The sequence below is a fragment of the Ornithodoros turicata genome, chromosome 3 (assembly GCF_037126465.1).
Source record: "Ornithodoros turicata isolate Travis chromosome 3, ASM3712646v1, whole genome shotgun sequence".
In the NCBI taxonomy this organism is placed as follows: domain Eukaryota; kingdom Metazoa; phylum Arthropoda; class Arachnida; order Ixodida; family Argasidae; genus Ornithodoros; species Ornithodoros turicata.
Window position 1 is genome coordinate 43,043,404 of NC_088203.1, and position 22,832 is coordinate 43,066,235.

Sequence of the window (22,832 nt, forward strand, 5' to 3'; positions counted from 1 at the left end):
TGCCCGCGTGTCTGCTTTTCAATTTCACTGCAGGCATCTTCACTCATTGTTATTGTCGTAGCAGCTGCTTCATCACAGCCAGAATAGAGGCTCTCTGCAGTTTCTATCTGGCATGCATCTGTGCGACCATGTAGGGCTTCATCACTTGTTTCTGGGGCTGTGTCAGTGTCCTCGCTGTCTGTGAGGCACCCAAAAATGAGCGAACAGGGGGCAATTTTCTGAAGGAATAATACTAGGTAAATGAGCTGAGTAACAGGTTGATGATTATAATGATTAGATATTATATTACGCACAAGCGAAGGCTACCTAGGTTGAGTAACAAATTTGTGGAGGGGCAGATTTTGGTAAGGAAAACATTCCAATACCTTAGCTGAGCATAGGAACTTGCTGAAATGTTCTTCGCTGCACACCGCAGCTTCGTCTGGTGCAGTCGAGGCTGGGCGCTTCTGCTTCTTCCCCACGACTGGCTTGAAAAACTCTATTTCTACAACTGGAACTCCCTGCATGCATACATGGAAACATCAGAACAGGGGGAACACAGAAAATAGAAGTGTAACAAGCTCATGAACTGAACAAAGTGTGAAACCATTTCGTTTCGGAATAACGAGTTCCACTGGTGACGAACCTGGCAGTGTGAGGTAACGCGCTTCCACTAGCATGGTCCATCGGTCGGTGATGGATCGTTCAGTCCGTATTTGACGCCTGCCTCAATTCGAAAAAGCAAGGCTGCCACGTGGCTACAGCATTCGCCAAGGCTGGAAAAGAGCAACGACAGTAATTATTTCGTGTGTCGCCGATACGCATGATTTAGCTACTCCTGCAATGCAAGAATGTAAACGAATCCTAGATTGCTAACTTACCCTGCCATACAGGTGCAATGGGCATTGATAACTCTTCCATCGCTATGAATTAGGCTCCATGGATAATAAATTTTCAACACTGTTTGGCTGGCTTCAACTGTGGCAGATACAAGCACCACACACTGACTGTTGCATGATGCCTTGAATGCGCACACGTGACGTACTTTTCCACTTACGAAGAAGTTGTACCCTTCTGTCATCTTGTAGCACTTGAACTGGGATATACTTTAGCAACGATGCCGCGGCCTTTTCGAACTGAAAAAACAAGAAAAGCCAAAAATGCGCTATCTTCCTAGCAACTTTAAGACAATCTCCGAATTTACGAACCAAAGTTAGTTAAAATATGCACCTTTTAAAATATGTTTTACGAAAATGACTTTTTCGAAACTGAGCACTACGGCTATCTATATTCTACCACCATCCGACTACTTCAGCGGCACCAACAACGAACACGAAAATTGATAGAAATGCAAAACGAAATCCTAATACTTTACAGCCTTTTTTTGTGTATTACGTTTATTAATTGCGCTATTAATAAACGTACGGCAGACAACGCAAACATTTGGCAGACAAAAAAGCTAAAAATATACGAAACAACATAGCAGACGACACATAAGCGGCCGTTTTGAAACGCGAACTTGCGAAATGAGTGGAAAAATGAACCTGTTCATGCTAGGCCGTGTGCTCACGGACACCGACACAACTGTATCGTGGATTCACTCCAAAGATCTCCTACCCAACAACATGAACTGCCCCCGCTGCGGACGTGAACTAAGCGTGAAGCCGTCGCAGCGTACATTCGGACAATTCCGATGTCGGCACGGCCATGCCCAGTTCTCACAGTCTGTTACTGTGGGAACATGGTTCGAGAACGTGAGACTCGCACCAGAACAAGTCCTGATTCTTACGTACTGTTTCGCCAAAAAAATGACTTTTCAGCAGGCCCTCGACGAGGCCTCCATAATTCCGGAGGTAAGTGTATCGTCAGCTACCGTTGCAGACTGGTACTCGTACTGCCGAGAAGTCTGCACGGACTCGCTGGCCAATGCACAAACTCAGAAAATCGGCGGTCCTGGCCACGTTGTGGAAATCGACGAATGTAAAATTGGTCGTCGCAAATACCAACGTGGCCGTATCGTCGAAGGGACATGGATACTGGGGCTGATTGACGTTGACACTAAACAACTGTGCCTGGAAATATGCCCGCAAAACAAGAGAGACAAGGAGACACTCCTTGCCCTCATTGACAAGCACGTCGAAAAGGGCACAACCCTTTACACTGACTGCTGGAAGGGGTACGCCGGTCTGTCAGCAGAAGGTTTCCAGCACATGACGGTCAACCACACATACAACTTTGTTGACCCAGACACCGGCGTGACCACCAACCACATTGAATCTCAGTGGAGACCACTACGGCATAGGTTGGCCAGAGGTGGTGTGACAAGTGAAAACATGGCACACCACCTCAGTGAGTACCTTTGGAGGACTGACTGTAGCAACAAAAATGAGCAGCCTTTCGAAAGGCTGCTAAACGACATCAAGAGTCTCTACAGTCCTCAACAGGGCTCTTAAAGCTTTCCATGGACCTGCATGTATATATTTGTAAATACGTTTCAACTACAACGACCCTCTTCGGCAACACATATACTCATTCCTATTTAATGCATACTCTAACTGTATACCTACTCTACATTGACCATTCCACAACATCTGGAATAGCACGTATTATCCTGGCATATCCTAACCTCAGTGACTCCAGATGCACAGTCTACATCAGCCCCATCGACACATGGAATACGTATTGACTTGGCCTAACCTAACCTCAGTCACGTCGGATGCACAGTCTACATCAGCCGCATTGACACATGGAATACGTATTCACTTGAGCTAACCTAACCTCAGTCACGTCGGATGCACAGTCTACATCAGCCCCATCGACACATGAAATACGTATTCACTTGGCCTAACCTAACCTCAGTCACGCCGGATGCTCATTCTACATGGACCCACTCTTCGACATGTGCAATACGTAGTCACCTAACCTAACCTAACCTCAGTCACGTCGGATGCACAGTCTACATCAGCCCCACCGACACATGGAATACGTATTCACTTGGCCTAACCTAACCTCAGTCACGCCGGATGCTCATTCTACATGGACCCACTCTTCAACATGTGCAATACGTAATCACCTAACCTAACCTAACCTCAGTCACGCCGGATGCTCGTTCTACATGGACCCACTCTTCGACATCAGTACCTAACCTGGGAAAAGATGCACTCCCTCCACATCCAGGTGTTGCTTTTTACTTGAATTTGTAGCATTTATTTCAATCTTCCACCATAAAAAGTTCTACAAAAACGACGCAACCCTACCATACCTAAAACGCTTCTCGTACGACTACATCCGATAAGGGACGATTATTAACCTCTCCGTACCCAATACGCGTCTCGTGCGACTATATTGGATAGCAGACGACTATGCGACATATAGCCGATCGCCGACCACTCGCCCGTATGCACTCATATCCACGACCTACTACTATACTAGAGACCTGGACGTCCGCAATGCTCCCAGCACCGGGGTAGTAGTTCTGGCAATCGCCGCTTGGCTATGGGATTTGGCGCTAGCTCGCACTATTTGTTACCACGTGACTTGTCGAAACCGCGGCGATGTATGGTAGGCTGTGTTGACAACGACGAAGCAGCATAAGAGAGAGAATAGCGCGTGCTTAGCAACGGGCTTAGCAACAGCCTGTGTATCCCTAGCAGACCAAAGACGGTGGCAAGGGTGATTCCCTCTCCCCAATAATGCTATGTGGCGCTTGCAGCGGTCACTAACGTAACTAACCCATGACCCGTCTCTCCCATAGGGGAGCGCCAGCTGTCCAGGTCTCTAGTATAGAGTAGGTCGTGCTCATATCGTCTGGCAAAAATGACAACGTGCCAAAATCGCCAAACGCTAATTCCACACCTATCCGTCTGCCGCGGCAGCGTTACTAAAGTACAGCCCTTGAACTGTTCCTTTGTATAGTAACATATCCCCTCTACAAGGTACACGAAAATATCCCCCACGTCAACAGTCGGCCACAATGTCGGATTTTCACTGAACGCGTAGCGGCGCACGTCCATGTCGAGTGAGTCAGGGAATTGGTCGCCTTCGAAGCACAATTTCTCTCCGTACCGCTTCTGGGCCAAGGCGTCGAGCTTTTTCCAGTAGTCACTGGACATTTCACACGATGTCACAAACTTTTTACGCAAGCGAATTCGAGTCCAACTGACACGACCAAACAAGAAACACGGAATCGACGAGCAAAACCCCGGCAGGAAGAGAGAGGCCGGAAGTCAGGTGGTGGTTGGCCAATCAGGAGCGTCGGCCGTTTGTTTGCAAACAGAGAAGGGGTGAATTGTTCTCAAGAGAGAACGACAGGCCGCTCCTACGGGGATCGAGCGGCCGTGATAGTGTAAACGACACTGCAAGCTTTTCGTTCTGCTTAGTGAAGAATCATCTGATTGCCACAACTTTTTGTGGTGAAAAGGACTGCGTATGTCAAAACTCAGAAGAGCAAAACAAATGTTATTTAGTAATGATTATGGTGTCACCGCACTGCTGCGCAAAGCCGTACTAGAAGAGAGGAATAAAACGACGAAAGGGTGCGTATTCATGAATCACTGTAACTGAGCACTAGGAAGAAAATGACATGAAAAAAAACCCTGCAATAGTATTCTGTAGTTGAGGCTACTATCGGACCAGACTAAAGCTAACGAGTAAAGCTTAACATTCTCGATCATTCAGAATTAATACGAGTATGCAGTCACTTTAGAATCAGACATTTGCTGCTCGTTTATGCACCGCTGATGCAGAACCTGAGAGGCAGACCCATAATGTGATATGAGTGATCCTGATTTGACTCTTTTTGTAAAATCACTGAACTTATGGTGAATTGTTTTGCATATGTAACTAGTGCGCTCTCTTGACGTACATCCTAACTCCAAATGAGCATGTGCACAATAATTTGCGGTCTCTACATGTGTTCTCTACTGTGTTCCAGTTTCTTGTGCACAAGGGAAAGTAAGAAAAGAAATTAGTCGAGCCACTAAATAGGCCAGAACCCGAGAATAGGACATTATCTATGAATATTTGCTTTTAAATCTTATTTGTGTTTGTATGTGTGTTAAGGAAGATCACTTCTTGTAGTTGAACTACGTAGGAAAAAATCACTCTTATTACAGGTTCAGAATCATGGCATTTATGTTGATCAAATATTTATTTATTAAATAACAAATAAATGTTGGTAATGAAGTCACATGCTCGACAAACGGGTCAAGTCGTGGCTTAAAGGGACGGTTCTGAACACGGTACATCCTGGTTCATCCACAAGGCGTACCATTCGATTCCTCATTGCTGAAAACGTAATACTGTGAATTCGCTCGTCCAGAATCGTCACGGTTATTAAATAAACGAATTAAGTTGATAAGAAGAGCGCCAGCACATTGCGATTTCTGTTGGCAACAGCGATATCCGCTACGATGCAGACCGCTTATTGGATGAACAAATCGTCTGCTCTCGCGCCTTTTTGCAGCGGTGAGAGCAGACGACTTCCAAAGGGTGCTCGAGGATCACGGCGACGGCAATAAATTTGCTGCATGTGGTCTGGTCAAACGAAAGATGCGTATTGTAAAATGTGGCCGAACAACAATGTCAATACATCTCGCATCTTCATTTCGAGCGGGAGTTTACGTGGATCACTCCACCTAATAAAGGCAGTTGACGCTTATATTTACTAACTTGTCTCGAATCGTTCGGTATTTTGAGCACTTCTAGTTCGTCTTACCTGCGAAAAGAATATTCCGTATGGAAGTGGTGGAAACGTAACCCGGGTGTATAACAATTCTTTTGTCGACGACAATATGACGAAAGTGGATATAGAAAAGCACCTGTTGGGAGACACATACTCGAAGCATCTTCAACAAAAGGTCTGATTGTCACACGCGTGCGTGTACTCCGCACATTTCGTTCACGGTGCATATGAGGTAAGAGACGTTCTGCGAGCACGATATATATGGGACGGTGCCGGACGCAGCTCAAACTAAAAGATGTCGACCGTCACGCAGTCACCTGTTAGCGGCAACGGTGTCCAAAGAACTGGATACGCGCAGTATTGAAATGTAGGTATTACTTTGTTGATAATAGCCAAAAGTGATGTGTGCAGAAATTGTCGGCACCGCACAAAACGGCAGTCCCGCGTACCTCGGTAGTATTGCGAGAAGGAAGTGCTTGATCCAGCAGTCTACATCAGTTTGTTTTGCATATAACCTCTCTAAGATATTATCCCTACAGGAGCAGTATATCGCCAAACTCTGCTCAATAATGTTGTCTTGTACCCCTTCAGTAGCTGACACTAACTGATGAGAGTGGCACTCCCTCCTGTGCCAGAATCAACACCTATTAATGGGTCACAAATATAACAACTCAAATTCGCAGGCTTCACAGCTCTATTTAATTTTTCCCTGCACATTGCTGATGTGAGAAAAGTATTGCATAATATAAATATGTAAGTTATATCCACAAATCAGTGTTGTGATTATATGATGTTCAAGCAGCAATAGACAAGACAACCTTGTTGACAGGACAGGACGACAGGTTGCTCAGAGCTTGCTGCTTGAACATCATTATGACTACCCGATACCAACAACCCAATTTTAACACAATTGGTCAGTGCTGTGGACGTACATTACAATAAGGGACAATAAAGGATGACTACATAAACACTCAACTTCCACAACCTTTATATTCAACGTGCTGGACATGTTAGTCTGCAACCCCTGATATCGAATCAAAATGTGAGCCAGTATGGGCTCATGAACACACCGGTGTAACATGAGCAAAAATAAGACTGACGACATGTCGACAAGTTGCAAACCGCTGTTCCATCTTACAAATTTGTCATGGACATCTAGGCATTTTTCATATTTTTTGAAAGTTTTTAAACATTTCCGAATCTTTTATATTCAACGTGCTGGACATCTTAGTGTGCAACCCCTGACACAATCAAAATGGGAGCTAGTATGGGCTCATGAACACACCGGTGTAACATGAGCAACAATAAGCCAGACGACATGTAAACATGTTGCAAACCGCTGTTCCATCTTACAAATTTGTCATGAACGTCTAGGTATTTTTGATATTTTTGAAAGTTTTTAAACATTTCCACATCTTTTATATTCAACGTGCTGGACATCTTAGTGTGCAACCCCTAACACAATCAAAATGTGAGCCAGTATGGGCTCATGACACACCGGTGTAACATGAGCAACAATAAGCCAGACGACATATCGACAAGTTGCAAACTGCTGTTCCATCTTACAAATTTGTCATGCACGTCTAGGTATTTCTCATATTTTTTAAACATTTCCACATCTTTTATATTCAACATGCTGGACATCTTAGTGTGCAACCCCTGACACAATCAAAATGTGAGCCAGTATTGGCTCATGAACACACCGGTGTAACATGAGGAACAATAAACTAGACGACATGTAAACATGTTGCAAACCGCTGTTCCATCTCACAAATTTGTCATGGACGTCTAGGTATTTTTGATATTTTTGAAAGTTTTTAAACATTTCCAAATCTTTTATATTCAACGTGCTGGACGTCTTAGTGTGCAACCCCTAATACAATCAAAATGTGAGCCAGTATGGGCTCATGAACACACCGGTGTAACATGAGCAACAATAAGCCAGACGACATGTAAACATGTTGCAAATTGCTGTTCCATCTTACAAATTTGTCATGGACGTCTAGGTATTTTCGATATTTTTGAAAGTTTTTAAACATTTCCAAATCTTTTATATTCAATGTGCTGGACATCTTAGTGTGCAACCTCTGACACAATCAGAATCTGAACCAGTATGGGCTCATGAACACACCAGTGTAACATGAGCAACAATAAGCCAGACGACATGTCGACAAGTTGCAAACTGCTGTTCCATCTTACAAATTTGTCATGCACGTCTAGGTATTTTTCATATTTTTTAAACATTTCCACATCTTTTGTATTCAAAATGCTGGACATCTTAGTGTGCAACCCCTGACACAATCAAAATCTGAACCAGTATGGGCTCATGAACACACCGGTGTAACATGAGCAACAATAAGCCAGACGACATGTAAACGTGTTGCAAACCTCTGTTCCATCTTACAAATTTGTCATGAACGTCTAGGTATTTTTGATATTTTTGAAAGTTTTTAAACATTTCCAAATCTTTTATATTCAACGTGCTGGACATTTTAGTGTGCAACCTCTGACACAATCAAAATCGAACCAGTATGGGCTCATGAACACACCGGTGTAACATGAGCAACAATAAGCCAGACGACATGTAAACATGTTGCAAACTGCTGTTCCATCTTTCAAATTTGTCATGGACGTCTAGGTATTTTTGATATTTTTGAAAGCTTTTAAACATTTTCAAATCTTTTATATTCAACGTGCTGGACATCTTAGTGTGCAGTCCCTGACAGAATCAAAATCTGAGCCAGTATGGGCTCATGAACACACCGCCATAACATTAGCAAAACTAAGGCTGTTCCATCTTGCAGATTCGTAATGCACGTCTAGGTATTTTTGATATGAAATATTATATTCATCAATGGTGATAAGGGCTTATTCGATGCAGTAGCATGGTCTTTGATGCAGATATGTTGGATGGTCCTGAAAAGGGCTTTTTTTTTTCATAGGCCAGGGGTAATTGAAGACGTTGACGTAGATCAGCTTATCCTTGATTTTGTCATTTGCTCCAGGTGTAATGACATGAATGGAAAGCCGTCGCTTATCACGTTGACAACCTCCTGCCGCTTGCGGGAATGGATAGAGAGAGCAGCTTTCTTCAGCAGTCTATCCAAGTTTGATACATATGACGTGCCCAAATCTGAAATTTTGCATAACGTACCATGAAACACAAATTTTTATATGCAAATAAAAAGCTGCGCAACAAAAACAAACCTTACAACACCTTTCAGGAGAATACAACACCATGTGTACGTGACGGATCGAAACAGGTTCCGGATTGTGCGCACAACATATGCTGGTATTGGCGAGCTGTGGCTACAGACACACCTGCAATGTTTGTACAATTTAGAATGGTGTCACGATCAGGCGGAACATATGTACGCAAAAAAGTGCGCTTTTATGGATGAGTCTTACCCGTCAATCGATTCCGGATCATCCCCTACTTTCACTGGCTAACCACGTTGCTGTGGCAAAGGGTCAGTAGCTAAAGGTTCATCGACGTCCCCGGTTCTTCAATCGATCGGCGCCGATGAGCTCATCTTCACCGCTTAGTGACAGGGACCCGTCACTATCGCTAAATTTGCTATCAGACATTACGACGTCGCGCATGACAACTTCCAAGCGCAAGGCGCATACACCTCCGACTGTATTGTGCATTGCGCTTCGGTCGCCCAATGGGCGACCTGCCACCATAAATACCATAACCACGTCACATGTGACGTTGCATGAGAGGGAGTTGAATCCAGCTGCGACTTCCGTCGTCTGCTGTCACTGCATATTCCTTCAAATTTCTCGAAAACCACTTCGTTGTTCTGGTTGAAACTTCGCGACCGTGTTTCTGTAGCACTCTTGAATATAATTTCAGCTAAGTTTCGGAATCGCTCGATCTGTACGAGACCGTCCCTTTAAGGAGAGCAAGCAGCAATGATAGAACCAGATACCTTCGAACATCTAAATCTGAAACCTAGTACTATATCGTCACAACAACCAATTGCAGCAGCACTACAACCGTGGCGTGGTTAGCAGAATCTCAAAACATTAAGGAAGAGATTGCTCGGCACAGTGCGCAAATGGTATGAAAAACTCCCGCATCAAAATATTCCCTTTTATAAGACCAGTATCTCATTTAATCTTACATCACAATATCAGCTAAAACTAAAAAGTGAAGTATTGCAGAAAACAAAGTAAATGCAAATGCCGAACGTCAATGATAAATGCCGTGTGAGATCTTGCTGAAAATGGAATCGACCGCAAAACTGTAGGGCTATTTCTGCTGCTGAGACTAGAGTTCTCCACATGCGCGTCAGGAGCTCTACCGATAGGGCAGTGTCATGGAGAATGTCCATAAAGGGAAGTGCCGACGAGTTGGATTGTGCTGTCAGACGTCTGCCTGTTATCATATCTGCTGGCGTAAGGGGAATCGATTCATTCGTTTCGCTGTAAACGAAGGTGATGGGCCTCGAGTTGATTACCGCTTCCACTTCGGTGAGCAAGGTTGCCACGAGTAGTAAGTACTGACCACGTTTATCCGGAAACGCTACACGGCTTCTGGACGCCATTAATTAGCAATTAGAGCTAATTGGGACCCCCCACATTAATCAGCATCATCCAATGAGTCATCACACTAATTGGGGAGCGTCTAACTAGTGTCCAGACCACCCTGTGCATTTCCGGATAGACGTGGTCATAAAAAATAAAAAAATGGAGAGAGAGAGAGTGGAGAAAAGGAGTTTAGTTGAAGATCAACGACGCCATCTTGAAGAAAGCGGCCCGGAAAGGCCGCTGACCGTCGCTGGGCGACGGAGCACAGAGGCAGGTTGCAAAGCATTGCAGCTATGACCACAAGTTCCGGACATCCTGTGACGTCAGCTGTGACGTCATCACGGCATGTCTGAGCAAGTTAGGACAGCTCTGGGCATGCAAGGAGAAAAACACTTGTAATACAGAGGCTGGGAAAGCAAGAGTATGCAAACCATCAATAGCTAACAAGAAAAAACAATTAGTTACACAACAAATGAGCCCACCAGAACAGGAGCGCAGAACGATGCGACTGCTCCATCCGAGAGGCAGGCAGAGAACTGACTCGTAATGGTTTTTCTCCTGTATAAAGCCCCGCAGCTGCATCCCCTAGCGGTTACTTTCTCAACTAATCTCACAACAAAATTATTAAGAATCACGCCAGCGCTACTCCCGTTCCCAAGGCAGAAGATGATAGAAAATGCCGGGGATGCCCGGACAACAGCAACCAGCACCCGACGTGCACGGGCACGAAAATCGCAAACAAAGCGGGAACAAAGTTGACGAAAGCATTAGTTACACAACAAATCACCTCACCACAGCAGGAGCGCAGACCGATGCGACTGCTCTCCGTGACAACCAGCCAGAAACTGAGCGAGCGCGGGGAGCGCACGTCTGCTTTCTGCGACAGCCGGAGAGAAACTGACTGGGGCGCCGCCCCGCGGCCGCTACGCATACGCGCTCCTAGCGCCCTCTGGGGCGACCACCTCCGAGAGGCTAAGAGTGAAGAGCATTCCTGCGCTCCCTGCTGGCCGTTCTCATTGGTCGTGAGGCTAAGAGAGAAGAGCATTCCTGCGCCTTCTGCTGGCCGTTCTCATTGGTCGTGACGTCATCCTATTGTCTCAGGGCTACCCTGTCTTTTTCCACTAATGCTCCTTTGGTCAATCTACAATGAAGCCACAGTATGACGTCATCATGCACCTGCGTGGCTCAAGGACGCGTACGCTCTAGACAGGGGACCTATTATTTATTGAATCACTATCCCATGATTATTTCCTTTATTCTTCTATAACGATTGAATAGGAAACTATTGCAGAAGAGCACCATGCATGAAAGCTGATCGTAGGAATTCCAAAGTCTTACTAAATAAGACTTGCAAAAGAACAAAATATCCTAACACGTAACTCCATCAACGACAAATAAGAGGACTAGGCACTCAACAAATCAACACAGAGTACGGGTAACCAGGAGCGCAGAACTCAGGGCAGCACTATCGTCAAGACAACAATGTTCCTTGTCAAAAGAGAAAAAAATACTAAGCGTCAACAAAGGAAAGCATGCATATCGGGGCATGTCAGGACACGTCAGGTCAAATCGTACGACTGCTGGGCAACAGAGGAAAACAAACACTTGAACAGAGTGAAAAAGGCACTCACCATCATTTTTCCCGTTCACAGCATTCCCTCATTGTAAATCCGCTCGTCACAAAATCCACCTGCATCGTCGAACACCATTCACCAGTGACGAACCACACATCCGCACCCCATCAGAGGCAGACAGAACCCCACCGAAGCTATGCTCTTCCACGGACGGCCAACGCCAGGAGCAGAATTTGCGTGTCGAGACCCATCAGTGTCCAAGAGAGAAGGGAATCCTTGCGCCCCCTGCAGGCCGTTCTCATTGGTCGTGACGTCATCCTATTGTCTCAGGGCTACACAGTTTTTTTCCACTAATGCTCCTCTAGACAAGGTCAACCTGAAACAATAGTCTCTCGGTATGACGTCATCATGCAGGTGCGTGGCTCAAGGACGCGTACGCTCTAGACAGGGCACCTGTTATTTATTGAATCACTATCCCTAGATTATTTCCTTTATTCTACTATAATGATTGCATAGGGAACTATTGCAGAAAAACACCATAGACAAGAGGAGATTGTAGCATTTCATTCCCAAAGTCTTACTGTACAGGAAAAAAAATGGTTCAGCAAGACATAAAGTCACACACCTGTCCCCCTCGCGGTTACTCTCTGAACTAAATGAATCGCAAAATTATTAAGAATAGCTCTACTCCCATTCAAGGCAGCACTATCGTCAAGAATATTCCTTGTACAAAAAGAAAAAAACTACATGTAGAAGGAAAGCATGTCAGAACAAGCCCAGGCATGTCAGCACATGTTTGTCAGACAAGGGGGGGAAAAGCGAAAAGAAACAAAGAAGGAAACCAGCATCAAACTATTTCTAAGCACACGCACTCCTCTTATTCAAAAACAGTGCTCATCATAAATCTGCCCAGGACAATACACACTATTTTTCTGTTGCCACACTTTTTTCCAGTAACGGTCAATGCATTGCTACAGGCTGCGTGACGTCATCACATCCTGTCTGAAGAAGAAGACACCGGCAAAGACTCCTATTATTTATTGAATCGCAAGATTATTTCCTTTGTCCTACTCTTAATGACATTGATTCTCTCATTAAAATTCACCAAAAAAGCACCCCGCATATTAACGATTTTCACCCCAAAGGCTCATCATGGTCATTAGAATTACAGTAAACTGCCACTGCTCTTTTAAAATAATAAGTGAGACCACTCAACATCACCTCCAGGCTTATGTAATACATGACCCTTTCTATGCTCATACATTCGTTGTCTGAGGCTACACCTGCGAGCAAAAAAGGCGCGAAAGCCGGGGGCAAAGTTCCATTCGCGCATTGCGAGCAAAAAGGCGCGAAAGCACAAGACAGAACGCCTTTACGGGAACACGATGGCATTCCTATACTATATTAATGATTATTGCATTGCAGTTTAGAAAAACTACAACTGAACTATAATTTTAGGAGCCCATTAAAATTCTACTTTCTATGGAAACTATAATTGCCCTATTACTTGGATCGCTACTAATGAAGCGCTCCAATTTTTTCTCTCTTCCCATTTCAGCCTTGTCATGCAGGGAAGCAGACTCATATCCAAAATAATTAATTTACACTGAGGGTGCCGTGCTTCAGAAATTCCTATCCTGCGCTCAGATGCAAGCATTTCTTCACGGATACCTTTAACAGCTGACTTCCTCAACATATCGAACACCCAACAAAATCAAACAAACAATCAGAGAAACCCTCTTCTCAGCTGTACCATGCGACTGTCTTCTTCGTAAAATCGGTGATCTGAGGAAGAGAGCAGCGAAAAATTGCGCGCACTTTTGCTTGACTTAAAAAACCTGAAGCATATGCCAATAAACCAAGAAAAAGACACTCATGTCTGGTATCTGATAGTGCCACATACACAGACGCATTGCCCTTGCGTAAAGAAAGCACAGGACAGGGATACACAAATATCCTTAGGTGAGCAGGGAAAAGGCTTAAGACCTCAGGTCACCACACATCGCCACGCGGCTAGCACAACATGACACCAACAACATACTAGCAGCGGGAAGAACTGCAACACTGCTAAACAAGTCCAGACATACCACGATGACGTCACAAATCAGGAAAAAAAGCACGCGCATGCACGCACAGAGGACAACGCATTAAACACACGGAGCGCTCAGGAGTAATCGTAGCATTACCGCACATCACTACGAAGCTCAACGTCTAACACAAGACGGCAGCAACAAGATATTAGCGAAGGGTAAAAATTGCAACATTACTGAACAAGTCTAGACACGCGACATCGAATGCGAAAACACTGGTGATCGGGGAAAAGGCCTAAGCCTGCGGCGGATCATCATAGAGCATACACAACTTCATTTTTCTATTTTGCGTAAACTAAACGCGGTAAGCTTGGAAAACGACGTACAAATTTTCTTAGGGAGCAGAGAAATATATAAATTTGTACTCCGTGCTCAGATACCAGCATTTCTGCTCAAAAACCTGCAAAATTAAGCTCTGCTTACTTCGTCAAGATATCGAACACCCAACAAAATCAAACAAACAACCCCACTTCCACTGGTAGAACACTATTCAGCTTTTACGCAGGAGGCTTTCTTCTACATAAAAAGTAGAGAAAATAAGAAAAGAGCAGCGAGATATTACACGCACTTTTGCTCGCATAGCTATAAGAGAAAAAAATAAAATAAAAGAACGACGCACACGCTAATAAACTGTGACAAAGACACCCTTTTCTGCTATCAGATAATTATTGCATAATGCTAAATACTCATTTGCATGGGCCCTGCGTGAAGAAAGCACAGGACAGGGATACACAATCTATCTTAAGCGAGCGCAGAAAGTCACTTCTACTCGAACAGCTTAATACCATAAAGTCTGAATTTTTGCAAAGAAAATAAAGCCTGAACAGCGCTACGAAGGTGACAGACACATACTAACAAACAAACAAACACTTCTTCGAGTCTGTATTATCTTTTAAAAAATAACGAAAGCACACATAAAAAAAAATCAAATCGGCTAGGTAGCCTACCATACGTTGCGCCTTAAAGTTGGCTGCACGCAATGCGCGGAAGCATGCTGTGAAGCCAACTTGCGGTTTTGCTGGAAGCACATGAAGTCCGATTCCAATTGGAAATCGCGCTAAGGACGTGCCAAACGTGGAATTTTCGCAAGATTAATCCCAATTCCAGGTATTGGGATTAATCTTGCGAAAATTCCTGAAAATTGATGACTAGTGTCACCTCTTTTGTGGGGGCGATTCTAGCCCGTGCCGTCAAAATTTGCGTGTGGCGATTCGTTGCACTGCATAAATACACAGCTGTTCCATAAGAAATTGGGCTGGCATCAGGCTGTCCATTGGGCTGGAAAAAAAGTGTAGCTCTGCATCATTTTGAAGGGATATACCTGCGCCATAGTAACGTTCAACTTGTACCGCCTTTAATAGTGGCGGCACCAGCGGCATGGCCGAGTGGGCTAAGGCGTCCGCTCGTTGGTGATAACCAAGGTCGTGCTGTAGACTGGGAGGTGGTGGGTTCGAATCCTACCGCCGGCTGTGCTGTCTGAGGTTTTCCCTGGGTTTTCCGAAGACTTTCCAGATGAATGTCGGCACAGTTCCCCCTGAAGTCGGCCCAGGACGCATACTAATCCCCCTGTCCCCCACTCCTTCCTGCTGTCCTCTCTCCGTCTGTCCACATCTGTACGTCGCTCATAGCCACAGTTGCTTCGCGGCGCTAACACGCAATTAAAAAAAAAATTTAATAGCGGCAACTCGGAGTACCAGCCTTGACAAGCATCTTTTATATCTGTGCGTAACGGCGCGTCCCATTCGAGTCCTCTTCTCCATATCGACTGCAGTAGCAGTCTCCCCGTTATCGTGAAGGGTAGGACGAGTCCCAAAGGGTTGTAAATTTGCGCAACAAGACGCAAGACCTGTCGTTTCGTCGTGGGACCTTTCAAGCCGTCATGATCTTTGATAGAGAGAAGCAGGACATCGGTTTCTTGATTCCAAGGCATACCGAGAACTTTTGTCATGGCCCCGATCATCACTGCGTCCTTTTCAGTCCGAAATATGGTGTGCATTTCGGGACAGCTTGATCCCCATTTGTGCAGCTTCATCGAAGCCTTGTGGAAGACCTGCTGAACCTGGAGGTACACCTGTTCTGCCTCCTCAGGGCTTGCTGCTCCCAGAATAACGTCGTCGACGTAGATGGAGTCCTGGAGTAGCCGAACGGTCTCGGGTATAACAATTGAACACGGACAGCTAAAAGATGCGTGTTATAGAGCAATTAGTGTGATCAGAGGAAGGAAGGTACAACAACCTTGAGCGGCACCGAGGACAGTGTATGACAGGGGTGAATTGGTAGCCCGTCTTGTGCAGTCTGTTTGGAAATCTACGGTCACGAGAGAGCAAATTAGCACACCATTAATCACAGAGAACAAATATTCAATATCAGTATAGACATCACGCTATGCCAGGTATAATTCTCACAATGAGAGCAACAGAACAGAGCTGGGATTACGTGAACAGTGGATATGGCATTATACCGTCTCCAAAGCATGGTGGTGTTGGTGGACGAAGAACAACTTCGAAATCTTCATAATCAGTACTGGAATTTTCTTGCATGGGATACCTCTTTCTCTTCCCCCTCCCCAAATCTGTGTCGCTCTGAAGGTCGGACGTCACCTCTGCCATTGGAAGCTTTCTGCGTGCTTCCTCATAGAATGCTAGAACAAGACAATGGATGAGGTTGCTTCCTATACTACTATATTCTACGAGCTACAACAAACAAATAAGCCTTGACTCACAGAACCAGGCAAGTTCGACATAGGTTAGTTTTTTCCACGTGGCATCAGGCTGCACACCATTCTTGACGATTTGTGCTAATCTGCTTGACGGACCTTCGGAGACCTTCAGAGGCCACATGCAAAAGCTATCAGTGTTTGTGAATGACAGCAACAACATTGTTCTGATGTGGATATCGGAGGATGCCGAACAGTTTATCACCTGGAACAAGAACAGAAAAAAGAAAAAGAGGCTACGGGTTTTCCCGCCGATTTTAATCCGAGTGCCAGCTAAATTAATCCATGTGCCATGCAAACCTTATGGGGCATGGATTAATTTAGTTGGCACTTGGATTAAAATCGCCGAGAAAACTTGTAGACGTGAAAATTTTGCAATTGAGTGGTCGTGTAATTACAATGGAAGAAGGTAGAAAGCAATGCTAACGTACTTCAGTGTAAACAAAGGGGTAACCTACAAATTAACTAAAACAAAGGACCACATAGTTGTTGCGAAAATAGATGGAAGGAACACTTGCTTAAGAGAGAAGCACTTTCTCCGGGATCACTTTGCTTCGTACGATAGCCAGGTCGCAGGGGATATTTCTAGTTTGTTTGTTTTTGCACTCCCATTCAATGATATGACGGTTTCGTCCACGCACGGCAAACACAGGTCACGCAAAGGAGAAATTTTTGTTCACAGATGGCCATATTTTGGTCCAGTGCATCTCCAATATTACGGCGCCTAAGTCTGCAATCTAACTTGTATTGCAATCAGAGACCATAAATACATGGCTTGGAACTGTTTTTAAGCATTGAATTTGTCGCAGGAGATCCTTGGACGCCTTTTGTATTCCTCCCATAGAACTCCATGTATTCGCATTTGCATAAACCAAAAACTGTGCTAATTCATGTAAAAAACGTGTCGGGCCACGCGGAATTGTCCTACTATCATGAGCTTGGCGTATTGTGTCATGACTGCGGCGGCTTGACATGACTGCGGCGACAGATGAACTGGACAAAACGTGCCCCATGCATAATACATTGACTCTTCCTTAATTGAGACTTGGCAGAGATATGGTCTACCTGCGGTTACCACCACCGAGAGACTAGCACGTAATATGCACAACTGCCCACCTACTGGGGAGTCATATGAAGGAGTGGAAAGACGACAGCCTGGCCTCTGAATGGCAGCTTTACACACTTCGATGAGATGCACTCGAGTGGCCATCGCTGGACAGCTGATAGCCGTGACACAAGGTGGATGCCAATCATGGATGACTTGCACAGTTGTGTGTAAAAATCAGAAACATCGAGGAACTTCCGTCCCACAACTTGGGGAGCTCCGGATGTTTTTGCATATGCAAAGTTAGAAACATGAATTATACTTCCATCGGTCAACATACAGCAAGCATCGCGCTTCCCTGCACAAACCTCCCTGGGACCTGTGGTCCTGGGCAGTCAGGTGGGAGTGGCCCTTTTCTGTGCTCTTGTGAGAAGGTGATCTGCTGTGAGGTTTGCTCTGTGATGGTAGATGAAAGGGCACTTCGTTCTTCACACAAACGGTTATACAGCTGTTCTGGTTGCTGACACGGCTTTCTGAGCTGCCTTTTGAGAGTCTGCATGTAGTTCTCAAACGGAAAAGCGCTCCACCTGTCGAGTACGCCGTGATGTCGGACATCGTCTGTGAGATGAAGGAGGCCGTGAATATTGTGGGAGACGCAGTCTTCGCCATAGAGTGTGATAAACACAGTCACAAAATGCTGGAGCAATTTTTCTGCGTAATGTGCAAACAGCAGGTGGTAGCGTGGACTTGCTAGGATGCTTATCGCAACATGCAGAGCCATGAAATTCTGGTAAAACGAGGCTGGGATTTCTCCAGCAAGTACCACAGGACCAGTATAGAGCAACAAAAGCCTAAACTCAGTTGCTTTCCACCTATCCATCTCGCACAAGCTTCGTGGTTTTCTGCTGAAGTCACATGGAACATGAGGCTCCAAATGCATCATCGCAGGCGACAGCTCGTCTTTGACTTGGCTACCAAGCCTGTAACGTTTATTGCCCTTGAACCACAGCACTAGCAGTTTCCGTGTCACACCGAGACAAACTAAGTGCATATAGTCCAAAGGAATGTCTTTGACCAGATCTATAGGGATTTCCTCAAGAATGGTTGTGCCGGTGTGGTAGTATTCATCAGTTTTTTTTTTCCCGGAAGCTGGCTATTACTTCATGGCTCTCCTGCTGTACCAGGGGAGCACACTCTGCCTTTCTTGAACTCCCCTTCGACTGAGCACCTGGTACAACTGTAGTACCCTGTGTGGCCATTCAGCGACTGCCACCACAGCCAGTCGAGATGTCCCTGAAGGAGTGTCCTCGACGTCCCTTTCCTCCTCCTCATTATTTGGTGTTTCACGCTGGCCCACAAGCTTTCGATTCTTTGCGTGTTTGTGCCAGTGACGGGGCACACGAAATTTACACTGTGTTTGACAGTCACGTGGCGAAGGTGCATGTGCGCGCCATTACTTTCGCGCAGGTACTGCACGCATCGGTACCCCCTCCACTCGTCAGACGCGACAGTCGAATGGGGCGCGACGTTCCTTCGGATAAGTGAACCGAGTGTTCGTGCGTCTCTGCGGTCGACGATTCTCATCCGGAGCTCGCGCGACGTTGAGGACACCATGCCAACGACCCAGGGGCCCCGGTCATCCTTGTCCCCGTAGTTGCAGGATCGCGGAAGGTTGTCTCCTCGGAGGGTACGACCTCTGTTAGATTTACGCCTCCCGCGAAGCAGTGTCTCATTCACCTGAATTTCATCACCAGCGCCGCCCATTCGTGCTTGCGTTGCCAGCTCCGCGCTCGCCAGTTGCCGCACATAGTGCATCCAATCCACGGCGGCCTCCCAGTGGATGACAATTGTGGGACGGGCATAGTCCATGATTTCAGTTGTTGTCATACCTTTGGCCATTCCGAATAGCAGCCAAAGGATGGCAGCCCTAGACAGCTTAACGTTGGGTCTGTCGGTGTCATCAACGCAGCAAAAAAATGATCTCTTTGTTGTGCTGCCATGCTGTGCTGACAGAGCCGCAGAAGTGTTCAGTTGTGAGAGCTGTGGATAAGATATTAAGTAAATTTAACGTGGAGTAATAAATAACATCTGGGCTTAACTTGACATGTTTGTTACAGTCTGCGTCGATTCCATGGCAGTTTAATCTTTAATAGAACAAACTGTTACTACGTGCCTGCTTTCGACATGTCCCACAACGGATCTGGGGCCGACCGTCTCGCGTGGCCGTCACCACAGTACCTCGGCACTCGGGGCTTCGGGGGTTAAACCCGAGATCGCAGCATATGCCCCACACCGCTGAGCTCGCTGGACGACATCCGTCCCTAAGTGCAGCGGCGGCTGTCTGGTCGGGAGGCTTCGGCGCCAGCCCATATTCCTGGCAAAATGCGTCCAGCTTCTCAGGGCTGGTGCATATTGCACACACATCAAAGGTGCTCGGATCTACTCGGGTAGCCATATCTAAAGTAGGACAGTCATACCATGGTAGGAGTAAAATAATAACCTAGGTGAATCCAACTCCTAAGTCCAGTTTTATGCTACCGATTTTCTTTCGTATATCAGCCCATTGAAACAAATTGACTGTGAAGAAGGAATATCAAACACACAAACGAGGAAAACCGCGTTGTGAAGCTGGCTTAATGAAAACGCACAGGAAAACGTACGAGGAATGGCACAATCATTGATGAGAAAGTATAAATGACTTCAATGGCTTGACACACCGACAATGTTTTGTCAAGAAATTCGAGTGTGGAGCATGCTTTCCACCGAAATGTTTTAACATTCAAGCAGTTGACTCGAGGAAAAAAAGATTGTGGCATCTTACCAAAAAGGCGCGCGAATCCGTGAAATCTCTTTGCAGAAAGAATGGGTGAGTGGGAGGCCGCACGCGCACGTCAGGCGGGGGAGGACATTTCTTTGAGGAGGAGATGTGCGAACGCGTCGCGCAATTTCTTTCGCTCTAATTACGTTATTCAGATACTAGTATTGTGCATTTCTCGTTAGACTCTGCGCAGTGGCGTAGCCACAGCGGGGGGGGGGGGGGGGGGGCTAGGGGAGCTCGAGCCTCCCCTAGCACGCCACGGACCGACCCACGCAAATCGTACAAATCCACGGAGAAAATAATATATGGGGAGGGGGGAGGAACCAGTGTGACGATCGCGACAGTTCTTACAGTTCATGGCGTCTATCAAAGCAGCACTCTTGAATGGTTTTCAAAGTATGAGCTTTTCAAAATCGTTCCAATCTCCTGACCACACTTCATTGGACAGAGAGTGTAATCTTATTGTGAACGTCCAAATCAATTAATTTCGTTCTGTTTTCTTTTCAACCGCATTTTGCGGTGTGCACAAGTATTGTGTGTTGTCGCACCCAGGATCAGAGGGTAGGGGCGAGTTTTCGTATTTGCGTATCTATCCCCCCCCCCCCCCACCTTGGATGTCTGGCTACACCGCTGAACTTATGCAGATGACTGTTCCACTCTCCTCATGACGTCACTGTTCTGCGCATAGCATGACAAGTAGATCCAAGCATTTATGATGTCGGAAAATGTATCCCGGCTTAGCAGAGCCGTGTTGTCGAAAACACGTCTTGTGTTGTGTGTTGTTGTCGGCACTCGGCAGAGCCGTATTGAGGCAAGTTTGCGCCCAGGACAGGCTAAATCACAAATGCCCTCTCCCACTGCCGTCAGAAACCATGTAAACAAGAAATGAAAAGCTAATTTGCACTGCCGAGATCGTAGATTGAACTTTTCTTCGTTCCTGCTTTATCCTGTCCAACCAACTTGCCCGGGCCTGCCGTTCGAGGGCACCCGGGACGGCTGCCCCCCTCGCCCTGTCGGTGCAGTACTGGTCGTCGGTAAATGTCTTGCTGTAGGCTTAGCCAAACTGGACATTGGGCTGAAGGATATTCTTGAGCACGTTGCAACACTTCCTACATTTAGGTTGTTTGGGTGATTAATGGGAAACATTGTAGAACCAACATTACAGTCAAGTGCATGGCTTCCAAACATAATCTGATCAAAAACTACACTGCACAAAACTTTCGTTTATATAATAACATCAAATGCAGAAGGTGGGAAATTTCCGCTGCACCAATTTTTTTGTGAAGTCTGCCCCTCCATCACCACCAAGTATTCCAGCGAATTCACACAACCCAAGTAAAAGAGGTGCTGAGAGGAATCGAACCTGGGGCTTCTGGCATCATCGCCTCTTTCTCCTGAGTTGGTTGAATTCGTGAATTTCTGGGCGTTTGATGCTGACATGTCGCTTATTGTTCAAGTATTCCAGTTTTATTAAAACTTAATTATCCACAGCTTTCGCCGCCGAACAGTTCTGTGGCTCTGTCGCCACAGAATTACAAGAGGTCAATCAGGCGTTCTTTGGTGTACACAACGTCGGAATGGCAGGCGTAAAGTAGGACCAGCGTACGACGTTTTCTCGACGGGAAGATGCCGAGTTTCGCGGTCATATCTGCAAAATCTTGACCGGTGGTACTTGATACCGGTGGGTTCGTAGACCTATATGAGACACCATCCACAGGGCTCTGGAAATTTTTGCAGGACCGAGGAAGGATGATACTAAAAAAACTGCTACAATAAAGCTGATTCATACTAAAGAAAACAAAAAACTAAGCTTCGATCACTTTCTGGAATAAAACAATGCAGATCAAGAAATAAAATGTAAAATTGGTAGCGTCGTGAAGTGTACTGTACCGGTATTTGTTCCAGTTTTGCGGAGTTGAAGAACCTTGTGTTGTTTTCCGAGAGAAGAGAAACGTGGTTGAGTATAGCTACCACCCATTTTCTCTTCAGTCATTCTGACCCCCTCGGGTAAGGGGGTGGAGGGGGTTAGAGTCCAATTCTAGTGTTTGGTGGACGAGCGTGTGTCTAGCATGGGGTAATCAGAATAAGAAATGGAACGTCCAGAGCTCTTCTTCAGGGAGACCTAGAGAGGCTACGACGATGCGAATACCTGGTATAGGCATCGTTCCTAAACATTACAATGAGTCCACAATTTGCAGATCCGTAGGCAAGCGATGCATATAGTACGCTTCTGTCCTCCACTCTTTCGCGCTCTTCTCTCTGCACCTGTCCACAAGAGTACGCCTTTCACAGCGACAGTTGCTTCGCGGCGCTAACACGGAATTTTTTAACGAATAACATTTGGCATGCTGGTGGGCTACTAGAATGAGTGGCATCTCTGAATATAGGCTG

At 45.8% G+C, this 22,832-nt stretch overlaps 1 long non-coding RNA gene across 4 annotated transcripts in view; it reads left to right on the plus strand.

Annotated features, from left to right (window-relative positions):
- The window catches only part of LOC135388446 (uncharacterized), an 88,952-nt gene that overhangs the window by 39,993 nt on the left and 26,127 nt on the right, over positions 1-22,832 (plus strand). The gene's annotated exons all lie outside the window — the stretch shown is intronic.